General features: G+C 35.5%; 1 pseudogene; it reads right to left on the reverse strand.

Annotated features, from left to right (window-relative positions):
- Positions 1-256: 256 nt before the first annotated feature.
- Positions 257-26,770, reverse strand: LOC122488250 (annotated as a pseudogene).

The raw sequence follows: 26,770 nt of genomic DNA on the forward strand, positions 1-26,770 counted from the left end.
CAGCTATCATTATATACCTCATATGCATTATATTTCTAGCATCCTTATAAAATGAAGTAATCATTGACTGTAATTTTCTTTACATGATTGTTTATAAAATACCATTAAGTTAGTCAAGGATCTATGAATAAGTCAAAATATTTTTCTCTCCCAGAGATCTAGCCACTTAAATATTTGTTATTTTAAAAATCATACTGAATATATAATTGTTAAAAATACTAAATGTTTTTATTTTTTATTTTTCATTTTAAAAAAATTTTTTGTGATAACAGATCAGTTTTAATTCTAGCACCTGAAGCTATACAAGGGTATGCTTTATCAACTTCACGGGGCTGTTGTACACATTCAATAAAGTGACAACCGTGCAATACCACTTAGTATCTCACCATCAGGAACATACTTCTGAACTGTTGAAACACATCCACCAAATTAAAAACAAAACTCAGAAGCCATCCACAGTTATACTAATCGTCAAAGAGAAGTTTTACACTTACTACTTGATAGAACAGTCAATACCTAGTACGGCACATCACGAGTGACTTCAGATTCTCACCCTGTTGTTGTCTACGGAGGAGGTTTCTCAAGCAGGTGTGTGACTGGCCAAAGGTGGGAGCCACCAGGACCAGGACCGGGATGGCAAGGACACCTCTACCACAGTTTCTATAGTTTTCACTGTTTTTTTTTCTTTGTCAGTTAAAAGTGAACAGTGAGAATTAAATAATTATCTTTACATATACACAAGGTATGCTGTGAAAGCATATTTGCTTACAAACATATAAAAATACTTGTTAACTAGTTTGATAAGAAAATAATGTATAAAACTACATAGCAAAAACATTAATCATCTCTGACCCCGGAAAGATCAATTCCGTATTCTATATTACAAACAAAAAAACAGTTTTAGTTTTTTTTTAATCCCATATCCAGAAATACTTGCAAAGGCAGACAGACAGAAATTATTTATTTTTACTCTCAACATGGCTATGAGAAGAGTTAACTTAAAAAGCCAAGAACGTTGAAATGCCTAAATCCAGAATGAGTCCAAATATTTTGCCACAAAGAACATTATTATCATCTTTAGGAATGGAGGTGTAATGAAGGCTTTATACACAGTTTTTAATCTATAAACATAACAGGCATTTTGGTATTTTGGCCACTGGAAAACAAAGGCTGTAGCGTCAGTAAAGGTCTGAGATGTATCACTTTTGTGGCTTCAATTCAGTGTACTTAAGGTTAACTAAAGTTGACATCAAAATTTTTAGAGATAGGCAAAAAATTCACATTTAAAAACAACTTATGTTTCTATTTAGAGTAACAATAGACAATATCATTCCAGAAGTTACAAGTTAATTTCACAACCTATGACTTCAGCTTGGTAAACAGCTTAGGTTCCAAAACTGATTCATCCCTATTAAAATGTAAGCCCTTAAAAAAGAATGTGTCTATGTATATAGATCATTGTTTTTAAGAAATCAGATAATCTTTGAAGCAGCCTTAGTGTTTCCTTTAAATGTGTCTCAAAATGACCATAGGATTAGCTTCACGGAAAGGATTAGCCAGCTTCTTGGTCTAAGGCTACTAGCCACGGTGATCATTTGTCCAAGGCTAGAAAGGTACCAACACGATGTGATGTAAACCATAAGGAGAAGAGGAAACGATGAGGGCTTTCCTGGCAGTTGGTAGCTAAAATTCAAGGGATTCTTAGAAAATGACACAATGGCAGCCTTTCTTGTCTTCTTCTTTCCGTGTTGGTTTTGGTGAAGGAGGACATTCCTGCTCTCGAAATTTCCTTATAACCCGGACACGTTCATGGAAAGCTTGATCTACATTCATCCCAATCTTTGCTGACGCCTCCATGTATGTTACCTTAAGCTGTCGTGTTAACTGTTGTCCTTCTTCCTGTGTTACCTGTCTTTGATGATCCAGATCTGCTTTATTACCAGTTAAAATCATTGGAAACTCATCACGATCCTTCACTCTGAGAATCGGTCTTTGAAACTTACAGATTTCTTCAAAACTGCCTCTATCTGTGGCTGAAAAGACCAACAGGAGACCCTAGCCAGCTCTCAAATACTGTTCTCTCAGAGCTCCAAACTCTTCTTGTTCTGCCGTATCCAGAAGATCTAGCTGGGCGCTCTCTCATCTATCACACACTGCTTTATGTAGGAATCCTCGATGGTTGGGTCATAATCCGTCACAAAATAGGACTGTTATAACGGTGTCCCTTCCTTCTCTCGCACCGTATGCCACACCTTTTAGGTTGACCAAAGCGGAGAGACATCTGGGTTTCTCGTTTTTAAAATCCCGAAAAAGATCTTTCAACCTTCTTAACCAGAGCAAATCCTAAGAATGAAGAATTCCATCGCTGTCTTTACCACAAGCCCTGACTTTTCCAATCCTAAATGTTTTTAAAACAATTCTTGCTGAAACTTCAACAGTAGCATTTTCGAATGACCTATATATATAGTTAATAGTTTTCCTGAGTGATATAATCCACGAATTCATTCAAATTAAATTATTCAACACTTTTAATATTCCATCAGCCAAGCTATTATGAGCTTATTAAATGATTAATCCCAGTGTGATTTTCAGAAAAAATGAGTGCACTCTATGTCAGCTTAGAAATATAATTGCACCATTATTGTGCTAAACTATTATCAAAGAGAATACAGTATTAGGTACATTAGCAATGACATTACTTTGCCTGCTGAATTTTTGCTTATAGAATTATTTTAAATAGAGGATTTGTACAGTCAATTAAAACCTAAGTATTTAAGGAATAATACGTTTAATTATTTGCAAGTTACCAGGTTGTTTGTATAGTTCTTTGACACAACAAATGTAGAAAATGTTTCATTGAGGAATGTCAAATTATTTAATACCATAAAATTCCAAGGTCTGTTTTAATAAAAATTAAAATCTCCTAAATGTTATACGAGTAAAATAGAGGAATGATTTCTAAGGCTGTCACTAATTACCTTAGTAATGAACTCTAGTTTTGTTCAAATCAGCAACATGCTCAAATAAAGTAATTGGCAATTTCCTTGGAAAGATGGATGCATTCATTCCCAATGATTCCTAACTGAGAATTAAGACACAATAGAGGTTAACTAAATAAGGAGGAAAGTTTTCTGCTGTAAATAAATGATACACAATGTAGTCAGCAGGACATGAGTATTAACTGGTGAATATTTTCCACTGCATACAGTTCATCTTTATCCTGCCCTTGCTTGAAATCACTTCTTTTAGATTTAATTACATTCCTTTTTCGTAAATTTTTTAAGTTCATTTTTCTTCAGCTTCGTTGAAATATTAACACATAATATATGTAAAGTTTAAGGTGTATAGTCTGGTGACTAGATACAAGCATATATTGTAAATAGCACAATAATCTTCATCCTCTCACCTTTAATATGGGGGAGGGATGGTAATATTTCAGATTTATTCTCTTAACAACTTATAAGTATCTAATACAGTATTGCTGATTATTGTCATGATATTATACACTAGATCCCCAGACTTAGTGATATTATAGCTGGGAGTTTGCACGCACTTTGAGCACATTCTCATTTTTGCCACCCACAGCCCCTGGCAACCACCATTTTACTCTGTGTGTATGAGGTTGGCTTTTTTAGATTCTGCACATAAATGACAACATAAAGAACCTACCGAGTATTATGTTAACTGAAATAGTCATAGACAAATGCCATATGATTTTACTCAGATGTGGAATTTAGGAAATAAAACAAATGAAGAAAGAAAGACATCAACAACGACAAAAAAAGATTCTTAAGTATAAAGAAATGGTGGCTGCCGGAGGGGAGGTGGGTATGGTCAAAGCGGAAATAGAAAAAGGGGATAAAAAGCGTACTTTTCTTGATAAGCACTGAGAAATATATAGACCTACTGAATCATTATATCATACACCTGAAATTAAACTGTCAATTATGTTTGATGGTAAAAAAAAAAAAAGTATCTGTCCTTCCCTGACTTTTTCCCCTTAGTATAATGTCCATCCATGTTGTCGTAAAGGGCAGAATTTCCTTCTTTCACAGGGTTAGATAATATTCCATTGTTTTGTATCTACACTACCTTTTCTTTATCCAGTCATCTTTTGATACACATATAGGTAAATTCGATATCTTGGCTGTTGTGCATGATACTGCAGTGAACATGAAACTACAAATACCTCTTCAAGATTCTGTTTTCATTTTCTTTATCTATTACCTAGTAGTGCAGTTGCTAAATCATATGGTAAAATTGTTTTTTATTTTTTTGAGGAAACTCCATACTGTTTTCCATGGTGGCCATACCAATTTATATTCCCAAAGTAATGCACAAGCGTTCCCCTTTTCCCGCATCCCCACCAACACTTGTTGTCTCTTGTCTGTTTGATAATAGCTATTCTAACAGGTGCGGAATAATATCTTATTATGGCTTTTATTGGCATTTCTCTGATGATTATGAGCAATGTTGAACACCTTTTCATGTACCTCTTAGCCATCTGTATGTATTACTTGGAAGAATGTCTATCATCCTCTGCCCACTTTTTAATTAGGTTGTTTGGTTGTTTGCTGTTGAGTTGTGTGTATCATTTCTGTATTTTTTATATTAACTCCTTATCTGATCGATGGTTTTGAAAGTATTTTCTACTATGTTGTCGATTGCCTTTTTTTCTGATTCTTTGTTTTGCAAAAGCTTTGTAATTCAACATAGTTCTACTTGTTCATTTTTGCTTTTGTTGCTTGTGATTTTGTTGTCACATCCAAAATAATCATTGCCGAGACCCATGTTAAGAAACATTTTCCCTGTGTTTCCTTCAGTGGTTTTACAGTTTGGGATCTTGAGTATAATAATTTAAGCCATTTCAAGTTAATTTTGGGGAGTGGTATAAGATAGGAGTCAAGTTTCATTCTTCTGCATGTTATAGTCTAGTTTTCCCAACACCATTTATCCAAGAAACTATCTTTCCTGCATTGATCCTACTTGATTCCCTTGTCAAATATTAGTTAACCATATATTCAAGGGCTTACTTCTGTGCTCTAGATTCTGTTCTACTCTTCTATGTGTCTATACTTATGTCAGTACTGTACTGTTTTGATCACAACAGCTTTGTAATAAAGTTTGAAATCAGGAAGTATAATGACTCCAGCTTTGTTCTTACTCAAGATTCCTTTGGTGATTCAGAGTCTTTTGTTGTTAAAAATTTTAGGATCATTTTTCTCTTATTACGAAAAATGTCATTAGAATTTTGATAGGGCTTGCATTGAGTCTTTAGATGGCTCTGTGTAGTATGGACATTTTAACACCATTAATGTTTCTGATGCAGAAACAGGATATCTTTTCATGTATTTGTGTCTTCAATTTTTTTCATTAGTGTCTTAAATTTTGTAAATGAAATATATTTGACATATTATAAATTTAAGTTTACAAAATGTTAACTTGATACATTTATATATTGTGATATAAATGCCATAGCAACAATCATTACCTTACATTATTACCTCTATCACCTTACATTATTATACTCCTTTTTAGTGATTAGAATAATCAAGTTCTAGTCTCTTAGCAAGTTTGTTATAATACCATTGAATAATGGTTATAATACCATTGTTTTCTGTATTTACTACACTTCCCATGAGATCTAAGAGCTTTTTTTACTACTCATATGTTTGTGACCTCAAACAATATTTGTCCTTCCCCTCCACACTCCCATCCCTTGGTAACCATTTTACTCCGTTTCTATGAATTTGGCTTTTTTAGATTCCACATATGACTGATACCATACATTTTGTCTCTCTCAGACAAATTTCCTCAAATTCCATTCATGTCTTCACAAATGGCAGGATGTTGTATATATCTTTCACTCCCGGATTAAAGATATTCCTATATATTTTGATGCTATTGTAAATGGAATTGTGTTTCTTTTTCAGATAGTTTTTTTTTTGTTAGTGTATAGACACAACTAATCTTTTTATATGAATTTCATATCCTGCAACTTTACTTTGTTGATTAGTTCCAGCGGTCTTTTGGTAGAGTCTTCAGGGATTTTCTCTGTATGAGATCTTATCTTGCATAAACAGAGATAGTTTGACTTCTCTCTTTCCAATCTGGATGTCTTGTACTTAGTTTCCTTGCCTGATTGCTCTGGTAGGACTTCCAGTGCTATACTGAATAGGAGTGGAGAGTGAGTACTTTCATCTTGTTCCTGATCTTAGGAGGAAAGTTTTCAATCTTACACCATTGAGTTCTTTATATATGGCCTTTGTTATGTTGACATGCATTCCTTTTTTACCCAATTTCTTGAGTGTTTTTAACATGCATGGATGTTGAATCTTTTGAAATGCTTCTTTTCCATCTCTTGAGATGATCACAAGATTTTTACCATTTTATTTACTACATTTAGTATTTTGCATCACTATATTGATCTACTCCGGTATCCCATTTGATCAGGGTGTATGATCCTTTTATGTACTGTAGAATTTGGTTTGCTAGTATTTTGTTGAGAATTTTTGCGTATATATTTATCTGTAGGGATATTCACCTGTAATTTTCTTACAGTGTCCTAATGTGGCTTTGGTATGAGGGTAATGCTGGCCTCACAAAGTAAAGTTTAGTTTTGGAGTATTACCTCCTATTTTTAAGAAGAGTTTGAGAAGGACTGGTATTAATTTTTTTTTTAATGTTTGGTAGAATTCACCTATGAAGTCATCTGCTCCTGGTGTATTCTATGTTGGAAAGCTTTCCATTACTGTTTCAATCCTGTCATTCATCATTGGTCTGTTCAGATTTTCTGTCTCTTGATGATTCAGTCTTGGTAGATTCTATGTTTCTAAGAATTTTAAGTTAAAATTGTTTATAGTAGTATATTGTCCTTGTGTTTCTGTGTTACTAGGAGTAATGTCTACTTTTTGACTTCTAAATTTTTTTAATGTTTATTTTTGAGAGACAGTGCACACATGGGAGGGGCAGAGAGAGGGAGACACAGAATCTGAAGCAGGCTGCAGGCTCTGAACAAGCCATGAGCACAGAGCCTAATGTGGGGCTCAAACTCACAAACCGCAAGATCATGACCTGAGCTGAAGTAGGTCACTTAACTGACTGAGCCCCCAGGCACCCCTTTCACTTCTGATTCTTCTTTTTCTTAGTCTAGTTAAGGATTTGTCAACCTTTTTATATATTAAAAAAAAATACCTTTTACTCGTAATGATCTTTCCTATTAACTTTTTAATCTCTATTTACTTTTGCTCTGATTTTTTCATGTTTTTTTCTTCTACTAACCTCGGACTTAAGTTCTTCTTTTTCTTACTCCTTGAGGTGTAAGTGTAGGGTGTTTATTCAAGAGTTTTCTTTTCTTTTAAGGTAGGGATTAATTTCTCTTTTAGAACTGTTAGTCTACACCACAGTAATTTTGATATATTCCGTTCCATTTTCACTTGTTTCAAGTATTTTTTATTTCTGTTTTTATTTCTTGGATTCATTGCTCAGGAGCTTCTTGTTTTATTTCCATACATTTGTGAATTTTCCTTTTTTTTCCTATTATTGATTTCACTTTTCATAACATTGTGGTCAGAAAAGGCAACTGGTATAATTTCAGTCTTCTTACATTTGCCAAGATGTGTTTTATGATTTAACATATGGTATATCATGGAAAATGCTCTGTGCATGCTTGAAAAGGATATGTATTTTGCTACTGTTGGGTACAATTATCTGAATGTGTTTAGGTCCATTTGGTATAGTTCAAGTCCTGTGTATCCATACTGATTTTCTGTCTGGATGATATAACCTTTGTTTAAAGTGGGGTATTCAAGTCCCTTACTGTTAATGTATTATGTTTCTCCCTAGAGATATATTAGTATTTGCTTAGTGTATTTACATGCTCCAGAATGGATGAATATTTATGATTATTATAGCCTATTGATAAATTGGCCTGTTTATTGAAAAATTGTTTTTTGTTACAATTTTCAACTTAATATCTATTTTTCTTATAAGTATACCTACCTCTGTTTTCTTTTCATTTCCAGTTGCATAGAATGTCTTTCTCCCCTATATTCACTTTGAGCCTAGGTGTGTCCTTAAAGCTAAGGCAAGTCACTTGTAGGCAGCATATAACTAAGTTATTTTTTAATCCATTTAGCCACAGTGTCTCTTGATTGGAGAATTTAGTCCTTTTACATTTAAAGTAATTTTTAATAGGTAAAGACTTATTAATGCCATGTTAATTTTTTCTGGCTGGAACCCTACCAAGGAAGCTACTTTGGACCATGGGATGGATATGCCTGGGTCCCCCAGAGCCTACAGAGAGTGACCCAGAGAGACATGTGTAAGCCTGGTATTGGGAAAGGCGGATTCTGGAGTCTTCCCTGAGATGAGTCACTTTACCATCCATTTCTCATGAGGGAATGTCTCTTTCATTCTTTTTCTCTGTGATAGGCTACTTAGACTTGTAGGATGTGTAATGGGGGATATGTGAATCTATTCTTCCTACTGTTACCAAACCCAAGTTTGGCTGTCCCTTGCTTGAGAGGCCAATACTCAAGAGATGAGTTTTGACTGGAAAGGAACTTGAGCTTTATTCAGGAGGCTGGCAACCTGGGGAGAAGGTGGATTCTTGTTCAAAAGCCCACTCCAACGTTTCTAAGTCTGGCCCAAGGGTTTTTAAAGGGTTTTAGGGTAATCAGCAAAGAGAGTGCAGTGGCCTGCAACATTTCTTAATGTGTAGACCTGATGTTGCCAGCTACAAACATTATCTCAGTGGGAGGAGGTTGTGGAGGGGGTCTGGTTCTTGCTTTTTGGTGTGCAGGAGTACTCTGTTATTTCTGCCAAAAAGGGCAAGGTCTACCGATCCCCAAAACCATTTGTGTAACCTAAAAAATAAACACATTGTGCTAAAAAATTGTGAAGCTAATCCAAAATCTGAGGCAGCTTCAAAGAGACTTGCTGAATTCTGTGGCCAGGAAAATTCCGGTATTTCAGTCCTCAAGGTCAGTGGTCTGCAAATCTCAAAGAAAGTAATTTCATTCTGTTACAGATCGGGGGTCTTAGGTCAGCAGGTGAGGAGTGTGTTATCTTGAAGCAACTTTACCCTTAAGACCAACTGGAGTGCTCTTCTACTACCCTCCTGAATGTATCTTTTTTTTTTTTTATTTCTGTACTTCCTGCATATGCTTCACCCATATAAGCCCTGATCTGGATCTTTGGTTCTGTGTGCAGAATAGTTGTTCAGATTGATGTTTATGTGTGTGGTGGTATGGAGGCATATTATTATGCCACCACTTTTTCTATTGGTTCATTTTAAGTTTAACATAAGATTTACATGTTCTATAGTCAGTTAGACATCTTTTATGTGTTGCTGGACCATATTATACAGTATTCATTTAAACTTTTCTCATATAATTGTATAAACGACTCAGCACCTGGTATTGACATTTAACTCACTAATCCATACATTCATTTCTTAAGTTTATTTAGGTGTTTTATATTTCAAATTTTTTTTCTTAATGTTTATTTATTTTTGAGACAGAGGGAGACACAGCACAAGTCGGGGAGGGGCAGAGAGAGAGGGAGACACAGAATCTGAAACAGGCTCCAGGCTCTGAGCTGTCAGCACAGAGCCCGATGCGAGGCTCGTACCGCGAGACCATGACCTGAGCCGAAGTCGGACGCTTAACCGACTGAGCCACCCGGGCGCCCTTAGGTGTTTTTTTTTTTTTTTTACTTTTGTGATTTTGGTATACATTTGAAGATATTCTAAGGACTTTCTGAATTTTAAAAGGACTATTTTTTATTCTAAACCATCTGATGAAATAGAATACCTGTAATTTGGCTACAAGTATTGCGAATTGGCAGTAATACGTGTTGTTCCAAGTCAGTCAAATAATTGCAAATACTGTTTGTTCATATATTACTATAATTTGAATCAATAATATTCCCAATTATTAACAATGATAATTAAACCAAAATGTAATTTGCTTTATATGTGTCCATGCGAGATGTTATATATATGAATATACTAAATACGCATCCCTTCTTTAAAGATATTCCTATGTTGTATGGAAACCAATTTGTCAATAAATTTCAGAAAAAAAAAAAAAAAAAAAAAAAAAAAAAAAAAACAAAGTTAAACAACAGGAGAATTAAAAATTAAAATGTAATCTTCCAAATTAGAGAAGAGAAGTAGGTTAATGTTAATTAAAACCTCTTCTTTAATAAAAAAAAAAAAAAAAAAAAAAAAAAAAAAGATATTCCTATATACATACAGTTCATGGTTCTTCAGGATTTCCACTGAACAAAAAAATCTAACTGTATTAAAATGCAAATAAGCATAATGATAGCCAATAAGTGAGTCGTAAAACTAAATTTCAAAAAAATATTTAATGGTTTCTAAACATTTTCCATTAGAAGTAACCATATCGTGGTAGTTCTTAAAAGTAAACTCATTTTTAAAGCCTGATTGTCAGTTGCTAAATTATGTTTTTGTGATTGCACCTTGTAAACCTTTGTCAGGTTTTTTTGCAAGAAATCCAGTTATCCAGTAGAGTAGCTACTGGATAGTTACCATTATCAGTAATGTAATAAATACTACTGGACTTGGAATGCAATTTAGGTTGAAAACAGAAATACTATTTCCACCAGCACTTATACTCTTGTATTCCAAGGTCAGTGAATTTGCAAAGTGTACACACATAAGAATATTGATAGATATAGATATATATAAATAGACATCCAGAAATGGCAGGGACCTGAAAACATTGGTGAATAGCAGTAAAATCAATGATTCAATCCACTAAACCAACTTAATGAACAGTCTAAGTTGTGTGACAAATTACCAATTTAAATTTTTTGCATTATAGTGTGAATACATGGGTAGTATTGGCAACAGCACTTAGAAAACTGTTTTGTTTTCTTGGACAATATATGCTTATTTTCTGAACATTTAAAAAAAATATTCTAAGACTTGAGGAACCTGGGTGGCTCTTTCGGTTAAGCGTCTCACTCTTGATTTCGGCTCAGGTCATTTCACAGTTTGTGGAATTAAGCTCTGTATCAAGCTCTGTACTAACAGTACAGAACCTGCTTAGGATTCCTGTTCCCTCTGTCTCTGCATCTCTATTGAAATAAAATAAATAAACTTAATTATAAGACTAAATTATTAAGTCTCTGTCTCTCTATATATATGATACACACACACACACACACACACACACACACACATATATATATATATATATATATATATATATATATATATAAAATACCAAACAGATGAACAAATCTATCTATATGGAGAGAGAGGAGAGGGGTAGAGGGAGAGAATCTTAATCATGCCCTAAGCTCAGCATGGAGCCTGACATGGGGCTTGATCCCATGACCCTGGGACCATGACCTGAGCCAAAATCAAGAGTCTGACGCTCAACCAGCTGAACCACCCACGCACCCCTAAGTCTGTATTTGATGAAGTTATTCTAATACTCTAAGCTCAGTAATATTTATCTATTTGAATGGTAACACACATGGTCATGGTCAAGTTTTATCTATTTCATTTTTATGAAAAATATGTATGAAAATATAGGGCAAATATTCTGTAAGCAATATTCATGTAAATGCATTTGGTTATTAATCTTCAGGACTTTCAGTTGTAACTTGGCAATCATAATTGTCTCATATCAATTTATTTCAGTGACAACAGCCTTTTCTACTCTTTTTTAAAATTATTTTTTTTAATTTAAATCCAAGTTAGTTAACATATAGTATAAACATATAGTGTAATAATAATTTCAGGAACAGAATTCACTGGTTCATCACTTACATATAATACCCAGTGTTTATCGCAACAAGTGTCCTCCTCCATGTCAGTCACCCCTTCAGCCCCTCCCCCCACCCAACGTCCAACAAGCAACCCTCAGTTTGTTCTCTGTCTTTCAGAGTCTCTTATGGTCTGTCTCCCTGTTTTTATATTATTTTTGCTTCCCTTCCTTTTTGGTCATCTATTTTGTATCTTAATTCCACGTGTGAGTGAAGTCATATGATATTTGTCTTTCTCCGACTAATTTCACTTAGCATAATACACTCTAGTTCTATCCATGTTGTTGCAAATGGCAAGATTTCATTCTTTTGATAGCTGAGTAATATTCCATTGTGTGTGTATGTGTATATGTATATATATATATATATAATATATATATATTATATATATATATAACATCTTCTTTAACCATTCATCAACCAGTGGACATTTGGCTGTTTCCATAACTTGGCTATTGTCAATAGTGCTGCTATCAACATTGGGGTGCCTGTGTCCCTTTGAATCAGCACTCCTGTATCCTTTGAATAAATACTGAGTAGTGCACTTGCTGGGTTGTAGGGTAGTTCTGTTTTTAATTTTTGAGGAACCTCCATACTGTTTTCCAGAGTGGCTTCACCAGCTTGCATTCCCACCAACAATGCAAAAGAGATCTTTCTCTGCATCCTTGCCAACATCTGTTGTTGCCTGAGTTGTTCATGTTAGCTATTCTGACAGGTGTGAGGTGGTATCTCATTGTGGTTTTGATTTGTATTTCCCTGACGATGAGTGATGTTGAGCATCTTTTCATATGTCTGTTAGCCATCTGGATGTCTTTGGAAAAGTGTCTATTCCTGTCTTTTGCCTCTTTCTTCACTGGATTACTTTTTTTGGGGGGTGGGGTTATTGAGCTTGATAAATTCTTTATAGACTTTGGATACTAACCCTTTATCAGGTATGTCATTTGCAGATATCTTCTCCCATTCCGTCACTTGCCTTTTAGTTTTGCTAATTGTTTCCTTCACTGTGCAGAAGATTTTTATTTTGACGAGGTCCAAATAGTTCATTTTTCCTTTTCTTTCCCTTGCCTCTGGTGATATGTCAAGTAAGAACTTGCTATGGCCGAGGTCAAAGAGATTTTTGCCTGCTTTCTTTTCTAGGATTTTGATGGCTTCCTGTCTTATGTTTAGGGCTTTCATCCATTTTGAGTTTCTTTTTGTGTATCATGTAAGAAAGTGGTCCAGGTTCATTCTTCTGCATGTCACTGTCCAGTTATCCCAATGCAATTTGTTGAAGATACTGTCTTTTTTCCATTGAATACTCTTTCCTACTTTGTCAAAGATTAGTTGGCCATATGTTTGTGGGTCCATTTCTGGGTTCTCTAGTCTGTTCCATTGATCTCAGATGAGGTTGTGTTTCAAAACCCCATGCTTCAGCGGCACCTGAGTGGCTCAGTCAGTTAAGCGTTCCACTTAGGCTCAGGTCATGATCTCTCAGTTCCTGAGTTCAAGCCTCACGTGGGGCTCTGTGCTGACAGCTCGGAGCCTGCTTCAGATTCTGTGTCTCCCTCTCTCTCTGCACCCCCCCCACTCACACTCTGTCTCTCTGAAGAAATAAATAAAAATAAAAACCCCATGCTTCAGTAATAACCCTGTGACTAGGACCTGCACCAGCTCTACGGGGAAGGGTCTCGCTGAGCAATGGCCAGTTTCTGGCTTGCCCCAGAAAACATTTTGTGTGATCGCCCAGCAGCAGAGGTTCAGAGATTCTGGCAAACCACAACACATAGCTGGCACAAGGTTTCATTATGGCGTGTTTGTCCCATCACCAGAAAACATGGCTGCTCTTTAGGGTCTGCTGGACCTTTGCGTGTGGGGAGGCCATACGGCCTCTACCCAATGCCCTCCTGGCAGGGGAACCACTTCTCCCTGCCTGGCACACAGTGTCTGCCTCTGGGGATTCTCCCCACTTCCCCACAGGGCACCGCCAGGCACTGAGCTCCAGAACTTCAGGCTCTGGGCTCCACTGATTAGTATTGAAACCCTCTCCTCTCTTCCTGTCCGTGGTTTTGGGGAATAGACTTCTCACACTCTCCTGTGGGGGTTTTCACTCTTCCTCTCCGGCCTCTTTCGGGGGAACGCCTTTCTTGCACAGTCCTCTTACACTGCATTCTCCTTCTTTCCCTTTTGCTGTCGTCTGTCTGCCAAAACAGCTCCTTACTCTCTGCGGCTTTTCTCCCCCCCCCCCCCCCCCCCGCCCCCAGTTCCCCTCTCCCCACCGATTGCCTGCAAGTCCTGTGGCTCACGTTATGCAGATTGTTGTGTTCATCCTCAGGTCAGTTTCCTAGGTGTTCAAAATGGGTTTGGTGCTGATCTAGCGGCGATTCAGGGACGAGACGAGCTCAGGGTCTCCGTGCTGCTCCAAAATCTTAACTCCTCTCTGCAGCCTTTTCCACTCTGAAATGTCCTAATAGGATGCTTGATTTCCACACCAATATCTGCTCTGTTTTCTCGATATAAGTGACAAACCCATCCTTTCAGGTGCTCTCATTTATTATTTCTTTTTTTTATTTTCAGTAGACTTTAATTTTAGAGCAGTTTTAGGTTGACAGCAAACCTGAGTTGAAAGGACAGAGATTTTTCTGTGTACTTGCCGCCCTCATTTTATGAATCTCTCCTATTATCAAAATCCTATGCCAAAGTGCTTTGATATAACTGATGAACCTACATTGACACATCATTGTACCCAAGGTGTATAGTTTACCATAAAATCACTCTTGGTGTTGTGCCATCTGTGGGTTTGGATAAATGTATAATGACATGTATTCACCATTATATCATCATATGGAGTGATTTCACTGCCTTAAAATTTCACCATGCTTGACCTATTCGCTCTCCCACCTCCCCAATCGCAGGCAACCAATGATTTTTTTTTTCCTGTCTCCAAACTTTTGCCTTTTTCACAATGCCATACACTGATAATCATGTAGTATAGAGCCTTTTTGGATTGGGCTTTCATTTAGTAACTTGTATTTAAGTTTCCTCCCTCTTTTTGTGCCTTGATCGCTCTGTTTTATTTACCACTGAATTCTATTCCATTGTCGAGAGATACCACAGTTTGTTTATAAATTGAATTACTGAAAGATATCTGGGATGCTCCCAAGTTTTTGCAATTATGAGTAAAGCTATTAAAAACATCCCTGTACAGGTTATTGTATGGACGTAAGTGTTCATTGCCCGTGGATAAATAGGCAGCAACATGATTGCTGGATTACATGGTAAGAATGTGTTTTGTATTTTAACAAACTACCAAAATGTTTTCTAAAGTATCCGTATCGTTGTGCATTTTAACCAGTGACAAATGACAGTTCCTGTTGTTTCTCCTCACCCCTGCACTTGGTGTTGTGTTCTAGATTTTGACCAGTCTAATAGGTGGCTGGTGGTACCTCACTGGGGTTTTGTTTTTGTTTTTGTTTTTTTAAGGTTTATTTAATTTTTTGAGAGAGACAGAGACAGAGAGAGATAGCATGAGCAGGGGAGGGGCAGAGAAAGAGACATACACAGAATCTGAAGCGGGCTCCAGGCTCTGGTCTGCCAGCATAGAGCCTGATGCGGGACTTGAACTCAAGAATCGCGAGATCATGAGCTGAGCTGAAGTCAGACGCTTAACTCCATAAACCACCCAGGTGCCCCCCTCACTGCTGTTTTAATTTGCCTTTCCCCGATGATGTAAGATGTGGACCATCTTGATATGTGCTTATTTGCCATCCGTATATCTTCTTTGGTCAAGCATCCGTTTAAGTCTTTGGCTCGTTTTCTGATTAGGTTTTCTTACTCTTGAGTTTTAAGGTTTCTTTTTATAATTGAAGAACACTCCCGTATCAGATGTGTCATTTGCAAGTATCTTTTTTCTCATTCAGTGGAATGTCTTGTCATTCTTTTCACATTGTCTTTCATGGAGTAGATGTTTTTAACTTTAATGATATCCTGCTTATCAGTTACGTCTTTCATGGCTAGTGCCTTTGGTGTTGTATCCAAACACGTCATCACGATACACAAGGCCTTCCAGGTTTTTTTCCCTGTTGCCTTCTAGGAGTTTTATGTTTTATGTCTTCTTCAATTTCTTATGTCATTGTCTTAGAGTTTTCAGTGTTCAGTTCTTTTACCTCCTTTGTTCAATTTATTTCTGGATATTTTATTCTTTCTGATGCAACGATAAATGGGATTGCTTCCTTAATTTCTCTTTATACTCGTTATTAGTGCCCAGAAATCCAACAGATTTTTATACATTAATTCCTTATCCTGCCACTTTATTGAATTCATCTATTAGCTCTCACAGTGGTGTTGGCAGAGTCTTTAGGGTTTTTTATATATGTCACCTCCAAATAATGACAGTTTTATACTTCTCCATTTCTGATTCGCTAGTTGCTCCAGCTAGGGTTACCAACACTATGTTGAATAAAAGTGGGTAGCATGGGATCCTTGTCTTCTTCCTAATCGTAGAGCAAATGCTTTTAGCTTTTCACCATCAAGTATGATATTAGCTGTGGGTTTGTGATATACGACCTTTAATATGTTGAAGTATGTTCTTTCCAAATCCACTTTGTTGAGAGTTTTTATCATAAATCAATGTGTAACTTTCAAAATGGCTTTCGTACATTTACTGGGACGAACATAAGATTTTAGCCTTTCATTGTGTTAATGTGGCATTTCACACGGATAGACTGACAGATGTGGAAACATTCTTACACCCATGGAATGAATCCTACTTGTTCATACTGTGTGTTCTCTCTAATGTATTACTGAATTCTAAATTTATCGTGTTAACATTTTGTTGAGGATTTTTGCATCTGTGTTCATCAGGGGTATTGGCCTCTACGTTTGTTTTCTTGTACTGTCCTTTTCCTGGTTTTAATAGAACATTTTATGATTCCACGTTCTTTCCTTTTTTGAGCATATTGTCACAATTGTTTTGGGGTTTTTGTTCTAAATTTTTTTAGTGATTGCTTAGCGTTTGCAGTATGTGTGACTAATCCATGTCTACTTTTAAATAATACTCTAACACTTCACAGGTAAGGCAAGTACCTTATAATTACAAGTAATCATAATTCCTCCCATTCATTCCTTGTATTATTTCTGTCATTCATTTCATATTTGTATCAGCAAACATAACATTTGAGAATGTTTATATTTGTGTGCATAACACTGTCTTTTGAAGAGGGGAAGTTTTTAATTTTGATGATATCCAGTTTATAGATTTTTTTCATTTATGAATCATACTTTTGGTATAATGGTTAGAAAATGTTTTCTTCTAGAAGTTTTATAATTTTAACTTTATATCAGGTCTATAATCCATTATAATTTAATTTTTAATATGATGTGAGGTATGAAAGTTTTTTTTTTTTTTGCAGGGGGGAGAACTAGGGATACAGAATTGTCCTAGTATATGTAAATATCTACAAAGTGGCTTAGTTAATATCTACAAACTGCCTAAGCTAAGATTTTGTTAAATCTATTCATAAATTTTTACAAAATTCCTATCAACAACATCGAATCTTCTAAATCATAGACATATACTCTGAGGACTACAAAATAGCTAAGAGATAAAATATGTGAAAAGTTAACTCATGTTTATCACATTTTTTGTTGGGTGTACCCTTATAGATTTCTTAATTGTATATAGTTTTAAATGGTATTGTAAAATTTCATTTTCCATTGCTTTTGTATAGAAATACAATGATTTCATATCATAATTTATAATACACAATGTTGATAGACTAGCTTATTAACTTCTAGTAGTAATTTTGTAGATTCATCAAATTTTCTGCATAGATCTTCACATCATCGATGAATAAAGATATTTTTACTTCTTCCTTTCCCATGTGGATGCCTTTTAATTCTTACTCTTTTATTTCCATGCCTAAATCTTCCTTGTAATGTGGAAATAAAAGTGCTAAGAGCCAACACCTTGACATTTTTCCTGATTTTTTTTTTTAGGGAGAGCATACATCTCTTTGGCATTAAGAATATTATTAGCTGTTTGTTTTGTAGAGGTAGTTCCCTTCTGTTCTTAGTTTCATAAGAAGAATGTATTTTGGATTATGTAAAACACATTTTGTCATGCATCAACTGAGATAATAGGATTTTTTAGTTTATTAATATTATGAATTACTTCACTGACATTACAAAGTTAAACCAACTTTGCAATCTCGGGGTAAACTTCATGTAGTCATGATGTATTACTATCTTTTTAATATTGTTGAATTAGCTTTGTTAATTTCCATTTAGAATTTTTGCATCTATATTTATGAAGAATATGGTCTTGATGTTGTTTTATATTCTATTGTCATTCTTTAGTTAGTATTGGTATCACTAAAATGCTAATTTCACAAAATTATTTTGAAAACATTCACCTTTTTCAGTTTTCTGAGGAAGTTTTTATACATATGGCATTATTTCTTCTTTCAATGTTCAGTGTGATTCCTCAGTGAAGCCATTTAGCTCTAGGGTTTAATTTGTTGGCAGTTTTAAAACTACAAATTAATTTTTTTTTAAGAATAGGTCTATTCAAGTTATCTACTTCTTTTTGAGAATACTTTGATAGTTTGTTTTTTTTTTAATTTTTTTTTTTCAACGTTTATTTATTTTTGGGACAGAGAGAGAGACAGAGCATGAATGGGGGAGGGGCAGATAGAGAGGGAGACACAGAATCGGAAACAGGCTCCAGGCTCTGAGCCATCAGCCCAGAGCCTGACGCGGGGCTCAAACTCACGGACCGTGAGATCGTGACCTGGCTGAAGTCGGACGCTTAACCGACTGCGCCACCCAGGCGCCCCGATAGTTTGTTTTTTGATGTTTTTTCCCATTTCAGTTGATTCATTTTTTCATGAATATATTTCAATACTCTGTGTCTTTCATGAACTATGTCCATGTCAGCTAACTTCTTGACAAAATGGCATAAACTTGTTCATAATATTATGATTTTCCTTGAAATAATTATAGATTGGGGAGCATCTGACTTTGGCTCAGGTCATGATCTCATAGTTCGTGGGTTCGAGCCCTGCATCAGGCTCTGTGCTGACAGCTCAGAGCCTGGAGCCTGCTTCAGATTCTGTGTCTCCCTCTCTCTCTGCCCCTCCCCTGCTCATGCTCTCTCTCTCTCTCAAAAATGAATAAATGTTAAAAACTTTTAAGTAAATAAATATTTATAGATTATGTCATGTAACATCATGTGTCTCATCCTGATACTGCTTAATTTGTGACTTTTCTTTTTTATCCTGAACAGTTTAGAGTGTTACGAATTTTATTCATCTCAAACAACTAGGTTTTGAGTTACTCGTTAAGTACTTTCTATCAAGTGCAAAAATATTTAGCATTTTTATGTACTTTTTAAATTAATTAGCCAATGTATCATTATGAAATCACCTTATTTAGCCCTGTCAATATCTTTTGCTTTGAAACCAACTTTGTCTGTTACCAGCTTTGGTTTGATTAGTGTTAATATCATATGTATTTTACTACCCTTTTACTTTACCCCGTTTCTTTATGTTTACAGTACGTTTCTTGTAGGCGTCATATGGTTCTCATTTTTTATACAGTCCTGTAATGGTTTCTCTTTAATGGTGGTGTTTAGACCATTTCCACATAATGTCATTATTATTAAGGTTACGTTTAACCATACAACTTTCTATTTGTGTTGTACTGGTTCAATCTGTTCTTTGCTACCTTTTTTGTCTCTTTTCTCCTTTGTTCAGATCTAATAGAATTTTTTTTAAGTTTATTTATTTTTTTAAAGAGAGAGAACATGGACACAAGTCAGGGAGGGGCAAAGAGGGGGAGAGAATCCCAAATAGGCTCTGTGCTGTCAGCTCAGAGCCCGATGTGGGGCTCCATCTCACGAACTGTGACATCATGACCTGAACTGAAATAGAGAGTCGTATACTTAACCAGTTGAGCCACCTAGGTGTCCCAAGATCTAGTATAATTTTTTAATGATCCACTTTATGAGTTTTGTTGACATATGGACAGCAATTTTTATTGTTGAAATTTTAGGGTTATTTTAGTTACAGTAAAAATATTTAATATATCACAATATAACTTAAAATGGATATACCAACTTAGAAATTTTGTTTCATTTTTGTTATACAACTTCCAAATACTATATAAACACCAGGTTGTATCACTCTTGTTATTAAAGAGTCAGTAACGTGTTAACAAATTTTTTAACATTTTTTTAATGTTTATTTTTGAGACAGAGCATGAGTGGGGGGGGGCGGGGGGGAGCAGAGAGAGAGAGGGAGACACAGAATCTGAAGCAGGCTCCAGACTCCGAGCTGTCAGCACAGAGCCCTGACACAGGGCTCGAACTCACGGACTGTAAGATCATGACCTGAGCCAAAGTCAGATGCTTAGCCGAATGAGCCACCCAGGCACCCCTGTCTTAACAAATTTTAAATGATGCCAAAAAATGTCATTTTTACCCATGTATTTACCCTGTCTAGTGCTTTCCCTTCCTTTGTGTGGATTCATGTTTATATTGAATATCATTTTTTCCATCTTAGAAAGTACTTTTTTATTGAAATACAGTGAATACACAATTTTACATTAATTTTAAGTATACAGCATGTTTTGATAACTCTGTAATTTATGCTGTATTCACCTAGGTATAGCTAACCTGTCACCATGCAGTGCCATTACAATACCATTGACTGTATTCCCTATGCTGTAGCTTTTATCCCCATGAGTTAACATTCCCATAACTGGAAAGCTGTACCTTACATTGCCCTTCACTCATTTTGCCCATCCCCCAACCTTACTCCGTTCTGGGAACCCTAAGTTTGTTCTCTGTATTTATGGGTCTGTTTCTGCTTTTTGTTTGTTCATTTATTCCTTTGTTTTGCTTTCTAGAGTCTATATAAAAGTGAAATCATATGACATTTGCCTTTTTCAAAGTCTTATTTCATTTAGTGGTCACAAATGCCCAGACCTCATTATTTTTAATTGCTGAGTAATATTCCTGTGTGTGTGAGAGAGAGAATGTGTATGTTCCACATCTTTATTCATCTATTGATGAATACTTGGATTGCTTCCCTGTCATGGCTATTGTACATAATTGCAGCAAAAAAAAAAATAGGGATGCACAGATCTTTTCAAATTAGTATTTTCCTTTTCTCTGAGTAACTACTCAGTAGTGGATCATATGATATTTCTATTTTTAATTTTTTAAGGACTCTCCATCCTGTGTTCACTAATGGCTGCACCAGTTTGCATTCCCACCAGCAGTGCAGGAAGGTTCCTTTTTCTCCACATCCTTGCCAGGACTTGTTATTTCTTGTCTTTTTTACTCTAGCCATTCTGGTAAGTGTAATATCTCCTTGTGGTTTTGATGTACATTTCTCTGATGATGTGGTAACACATCATTTCATGTGTCTGTTTGCCATATATATTTCTTCTTTGGAAAAATGTCTATCAGGTCATTTTTAATCAGATTATTTCTCTTTTTTTAGGGCTTTTTGGTATAAGTTCTTTATTTCAGATATTACCTCCTAATCAGATGGATTATGTGAAAATACCCTCTCCTACTCACAGGGTTGCCTTTTCATTTTGTTGCTGGTTTTTTCACTATGCAAAAATGTTTATATTGCTGTAGTCCCAGTATTTATTTTTACTTTTGTTTCTGTTGCCTGAGGAAACCTATCTGGAGAAATATTGCTAAGACTGATGTCAAATACATTCCTGCCTATGTTTTATCCTAGAAGTTGTAAGGTTTTAGGCTTCAAATTTAGGTCTTTAGCCCATTTTGAGTTTACTTTGCATGTAATTGTCCAGTTTTTTCAGTGAAATTTATCTTTTCCTCATTTTTTTTTGTTCGCTTCCTTTGTCATAGATTAATTGACCATATAAGCATGTGTGTTTTTTCCTGGCCTCCCTATTCTGTCCTTTTTCTCTGTGTATCTGCTTTTGTGCCAAGATCAGACTGATTTGATTACTACAGTCTCTTAGTACCTTTTGAAATCTGGGATTGAGACATCTCTAGCTTTGTTCCTATTTCTCAGGATCGCCTTGACTATTAAGGTTCTGTGTGCGTGCGTGTGTGTGTGACTTCATACAAATTTTCACATTACTTGTTCTACTTCTGTGAAAAATTCTGTTGGTATTTGGATAGAGATTGCATCGAATCTGTTGATTTTCTGGGCAGTATGAACATGTTAACAAACATTGATCTTCCCATCCACAAACATGAAATCATTTTACGTTTATGTCATATTCACTTTCTTTATTCTTTGGCATGTAATCTTTTTGGTGCAGTTGTAAATGGAATTGTTTTCTGAATTTCTCTTTCTGCTGCTTCATTATTAGTGTAAAGAAACTCGGTTTCTATGTATTAATTGTGTATCTTGCAACTTTAGTGAATTCATTTTTTTACTTCTAATTGACACTTTAGAGTTTTTTAATGTAATGTGTCATCTGCAAACAGTGGTGGTTTAAATTCTTCCTTACCAATTTGGATGTCTTCTATTTGTTTCTGGGGTTGCTGCAGCTAGGACACACAGTACCATATTGAATGTAAGTGATAAAAGTAAACCTCTTTTCCTTGTTTGGGATTTTGGAGGAAAAACTCTCAGTTCTAACCATTGAGTATGATGTTCACTGTGGGTTTTTCATCTGTGGTCTTTATTATGATGAGGTATACAACCTCTACACCTGCTTCTTTGAGAGTTTTTATCATACGTGGAGCAGATTTCACCATAAATGGATCAAGTATTTCATCAAATGCTTTATCTCCATCTATTAAGGTAATCAAGTAAGTTTTATCCTTCATTTTGTTAATAGAGTTTATCAGGTTGATGGACTTGTAAATTACAAAACCATCCTTGTATTTCCAGAGTAAATCCCACATGATTGTGAGCGACCCTTCTAATGTATTGTTGAATGTTTTTTGGTAATATGTTGTTGAGGATTTTTGTATCTATGTTCATCATGTGTATTTTCTTTTTGTAGAATTTTTGGGTTTGGTATCAGGGTAATGCTGACCTCATAGAATGAATTTGGAAGCTTCCCTTCCTCTTACATTTTTTGGAATAGTTTGAGGAGAATAAGTATTAACTCTTCTATAAGTGTTTGGTAGAATAGACCTGTGACTCCATCTGGTTCTAAAATTTTGTATTATGGGAGCTTTTGGTTGCTGATTGAATTAGATTACTAGTAATTGGTTTATTCAAATTTTCTATTCTTTCTGATTTAGTTTTGAAATATTATGTATTTCTAGGACTTTATCCACTTCTCCTAGGTGATCTAATATGTTGGCATAAATTTTTTCATATGCTTCTTATAAGGGCTTTTATAATCCTTTGTATTTCTGTGGTATTGGTTGTTCTTTCCCTTTCAGTTCTGATTTTGTGTCTTGTCTCTCTCTTGATGAGTTTGGCTAAATGTTTATAAATGAATCAGTTGTTGGTTTCATTGCTCTTCTATTTTTGTCTCTATTTATCTCTTCTCTGAACTTTATTGTTTCCTTCCATCAACTTGGCCTTTTTTTGTTTTACTTTTCCTAGTTCCCTTATATGTAATGTCAGATATTTATTTTTTGAGGTTTCTCTTGTGTCTTGAAGTAGGCCCATATCAATTTACATTTCCCTCTTAGAACTTCTTTCACTGAGTCCCTATTTTGGACTGTTGTATTTTCATTTTTCATCCGTATCCATGTGTTTTTTAATTTCCTCTTTGAGTTCTTTGTTGAATAACCCACTGGTTATTCAGAACTCTGAAGGACCATTTTTAACGGTTCTTATCGTACAGATCTCGTACATCAATTCTCTCAGGTTGCATTTTGGAAAAACAGTGTTTATTTTGCCTTCATTTCTAGAAGACCCTTTCTCTACTCATCAAATTTGCAGTTGACAACTTTCTGCTCAGTACTTTCAAGATGTTAATCAACCATCTTCTCACGTGCTTTGATCTGACAAAAAAATCTGCTTTCATCCTTATCTTTCTCTTTACATATGTATATTTTTCCTCGGGACGCCTTTAATATTTTATATTTGTAACTGATTTAGAGCTATGTAATTAAGATACTCCTTGGTACAGCTTTCCTCATGTTATTAGGGCTTGATGTTCCTTGAGTATCTTGAATACCTGGGTTTAGTTTTTATCAGATTGCCAAACTGCTGGCTATTTCTTCAAATATTTTTCCCTTTCTCTTTCAGGACTCTAATTATATGTAAAATAGACTGCTTAAATTTGTACCACAAATCATACATTCTTGTGCTTTGTGTTTTGAACAGTTACTATTGTTAAGCACCCATGTTTATTGATTTTTTCCTGCAGTCTCTAAAAGTAATTATATCCAATGTATTTATTTTATGCGAAACATAATTTTTTGCTTCAAGAAGATCACATGGATTCTTGGGGCACCTGGGTGGCTCATTCTGTGGGGCATCTGACTCTTGATTTCAGCTCAGGTCATGATCTGTTTGGTTTGTGAGGTTAAGCCCCAGTGGGCTCTGCACTGAGATTCTCTTTCCCTCTCTGCCCTCCTCACATTTGCTCTCTCTCTCTCTCTCAGGATAAATAAATTTATTTTATTATTAAAGAATCAAATAGATTCTCTCCATATCTTTATGCTTAAAAGGTTCAAATTCTGTTTAGCTTTATGAACATGTAAACTATAGCTTTAGTAACTTCTCAGGAGCTACTTTGAGCATCTCTGTCACTACTGAGTCAGGTTTGTTTCATTTCGTTTCCGCATTTGGAGGATGTTTTTCTGCTCCTTTGAACGGTTGGTAATGTTGGGAGAAAACAGACTGTGAATTTTACTTTTTTAGAAGTTAGATCATTTTCTATCCCTTCAGTTTTCTAAGTTTTTTGAGCTTTATGTGAGGCCATATTTAAGTTACTTGCAAACAGTTTGGTTTATTGTTGGAGTATGTGTTTTAAGAGTTTTTTAGGCAACATCAGAATGATGTTTAGTCTAAGGAGAACTACTCCAAACACTAAGGCAAGACCTTTTGACGTTCCCTACCAATGGCTTTTCCACTCTGGCTGGTGCCAACAGGCAATAGCATGGCCCTGTGGGAACCTTGGACACTGTTTCTCCAAACTCTTTGGTTTGTGTTTTTTTTTTCTCCCCACCCTTGGGTAGTTTCTTCATGTGTGTGCACCAGTTCATATGCTACGATTTTTCTAGGACAGACGTCAGTGAGTTTTCTCTCTGTTCTGCAAACCCTATCTTTTAATTTTTTTTAATTTTAATTCCAGTGTAGTTAATACACAGTGTTATGTTTCCAGTGTACCTTACAGATATTCAACAATTCTATACATTACTTAGTGCTTTTCATGGTAAGTATACCCTTAATCCTCCTTCATCTATTTTACCCATCCCCCTCTCACTCCTCCTCTGCTGTTTTTTATAGTTAAGAGTCTGTTTTTTGGTTTTCCTCTTTTTCTCACCTGTGTGCATTTTGTGTGTGTTTGTTTCTTAAGTTCCACACATGAGTGAAATCATATGGTATTTACCTTTCCCTACCTTATTTCACTCAGGATTATATGCTACACTCTCTAGATCCAACCATGCTGTGGCAAATGGGAAGATTTCATTCTTTTTAATGGCTGATTGAGATTTCACTATATATGTATACACACACACATCACGTCTTCTTTATCCATTCAGTTATCAGTGGACACTTGGACTCCTTCCATAATTTGTCGATTTTAAGTAATGCAGCACTAACCATAGGTGTGCACATATCTTTTCAAATTAGTGTTTTTGTATTCTTTGGGTAAAGAAAGATATTCCATGCTCATGGATTGGAAAGGTAAATATTGTTAAAGTATACATACTACACAAAGCAAACGACAGATTAAATGCAATCCCTATCAAAATACCAACAGCATTTTTTTTTTACTGAACTAGAACAAATGATCCTAAAATTTGTACGGAACCGGAAATGAACCTGAATAGCCAAAACAATCTTGAAACAGAAGAGCATAGCAGGAGGTATTACAATTCTGGACTTTAAGTTATATTACAAAGCTGTAGTAATCAAAACAGTTTGGACCTGGCACAAAATTACACACAAAGATATCTGGAACGGAATAGAAAGCCCAGAAATAAACCTACGATTATATGGTCAATTAACCTTTGACGAAGGGGGTAAGAATATATAATGGGAAAAAAACAATCTCTTCAACAAATGATGTTGGGCAAACAGGAGAAACCGGAGCACTTTCTTACATCATACACAAAAAATAGCTCAAAATGGATTAAGAACCTAAATGTAAGACCTGAAACCATAAAAATAGAAGATGAGAGCACAGGTAATAATTTCTCTTACATCAGTTGTGGTAACATTTTTCTAGATATGTCTTCTAGGACAAGGGAAATAAAAGCAAGACTAAAGTATTGGAACTACAACAAAATAAAAAGCTTCTGCACAGCAGAAGAAACAACAAAACTAAAAGATAACCTACCGAATGAGATATTTGCAGATGACTTATCTGATAGTGGGTTAGTACCAAAATATACAGAGAATTTACACAACACCCCCCCCAAAAAAAAACCCAAATAATCCAATTAACAAATGGACAGAATACATGAACAGACATTTCTCCAAAGAAGATCTACAAATGGTCATGGGACACATGAAAAGATGCTCAACAGCCCTCATCATCAGGGAAATAAAAATCAAAACCATAAGAGACAAGTGTTGGTGAGGATGTGGAGAAAAAGGAACCCCCATGCATTGTTGGTGGGAATGTACTGGTGCAGCCACTGTGGAAATAGTATGAAGGGTCCTCAAAAAATTGAAAATAGAAGTACCAAAATGTCCAGTAATCTGACCACCAGCTTTCTAGATCTGCGTAGACTTTCAGCTACATCTGCTCCACTCTGGGAGTCCACACCCTCTGCCTGAGTTACTCTTTCTGCATTAGGCCTGGAAAGTTTCATTGCAGTAAGCTGGGTGATTGTGGGGCTCACTTTGTTTTCCAT

This window comes from Prionailurus bengalensis, chromosome A2 (genome assembly GCF_016509475.1).
Source record: "Prionailurus bengalensis isolate Pbe53 chromosome A2, Fcat_Pben_1.1_paternal_pri, whole genome shotgun sequence".
Classification (NCBI taxonomy): Eukaryota; Metazoa; Chordata; class Mammalia; order Carnivora; family Felidae; genus Prionailurus; species Prionailurus bengalensis.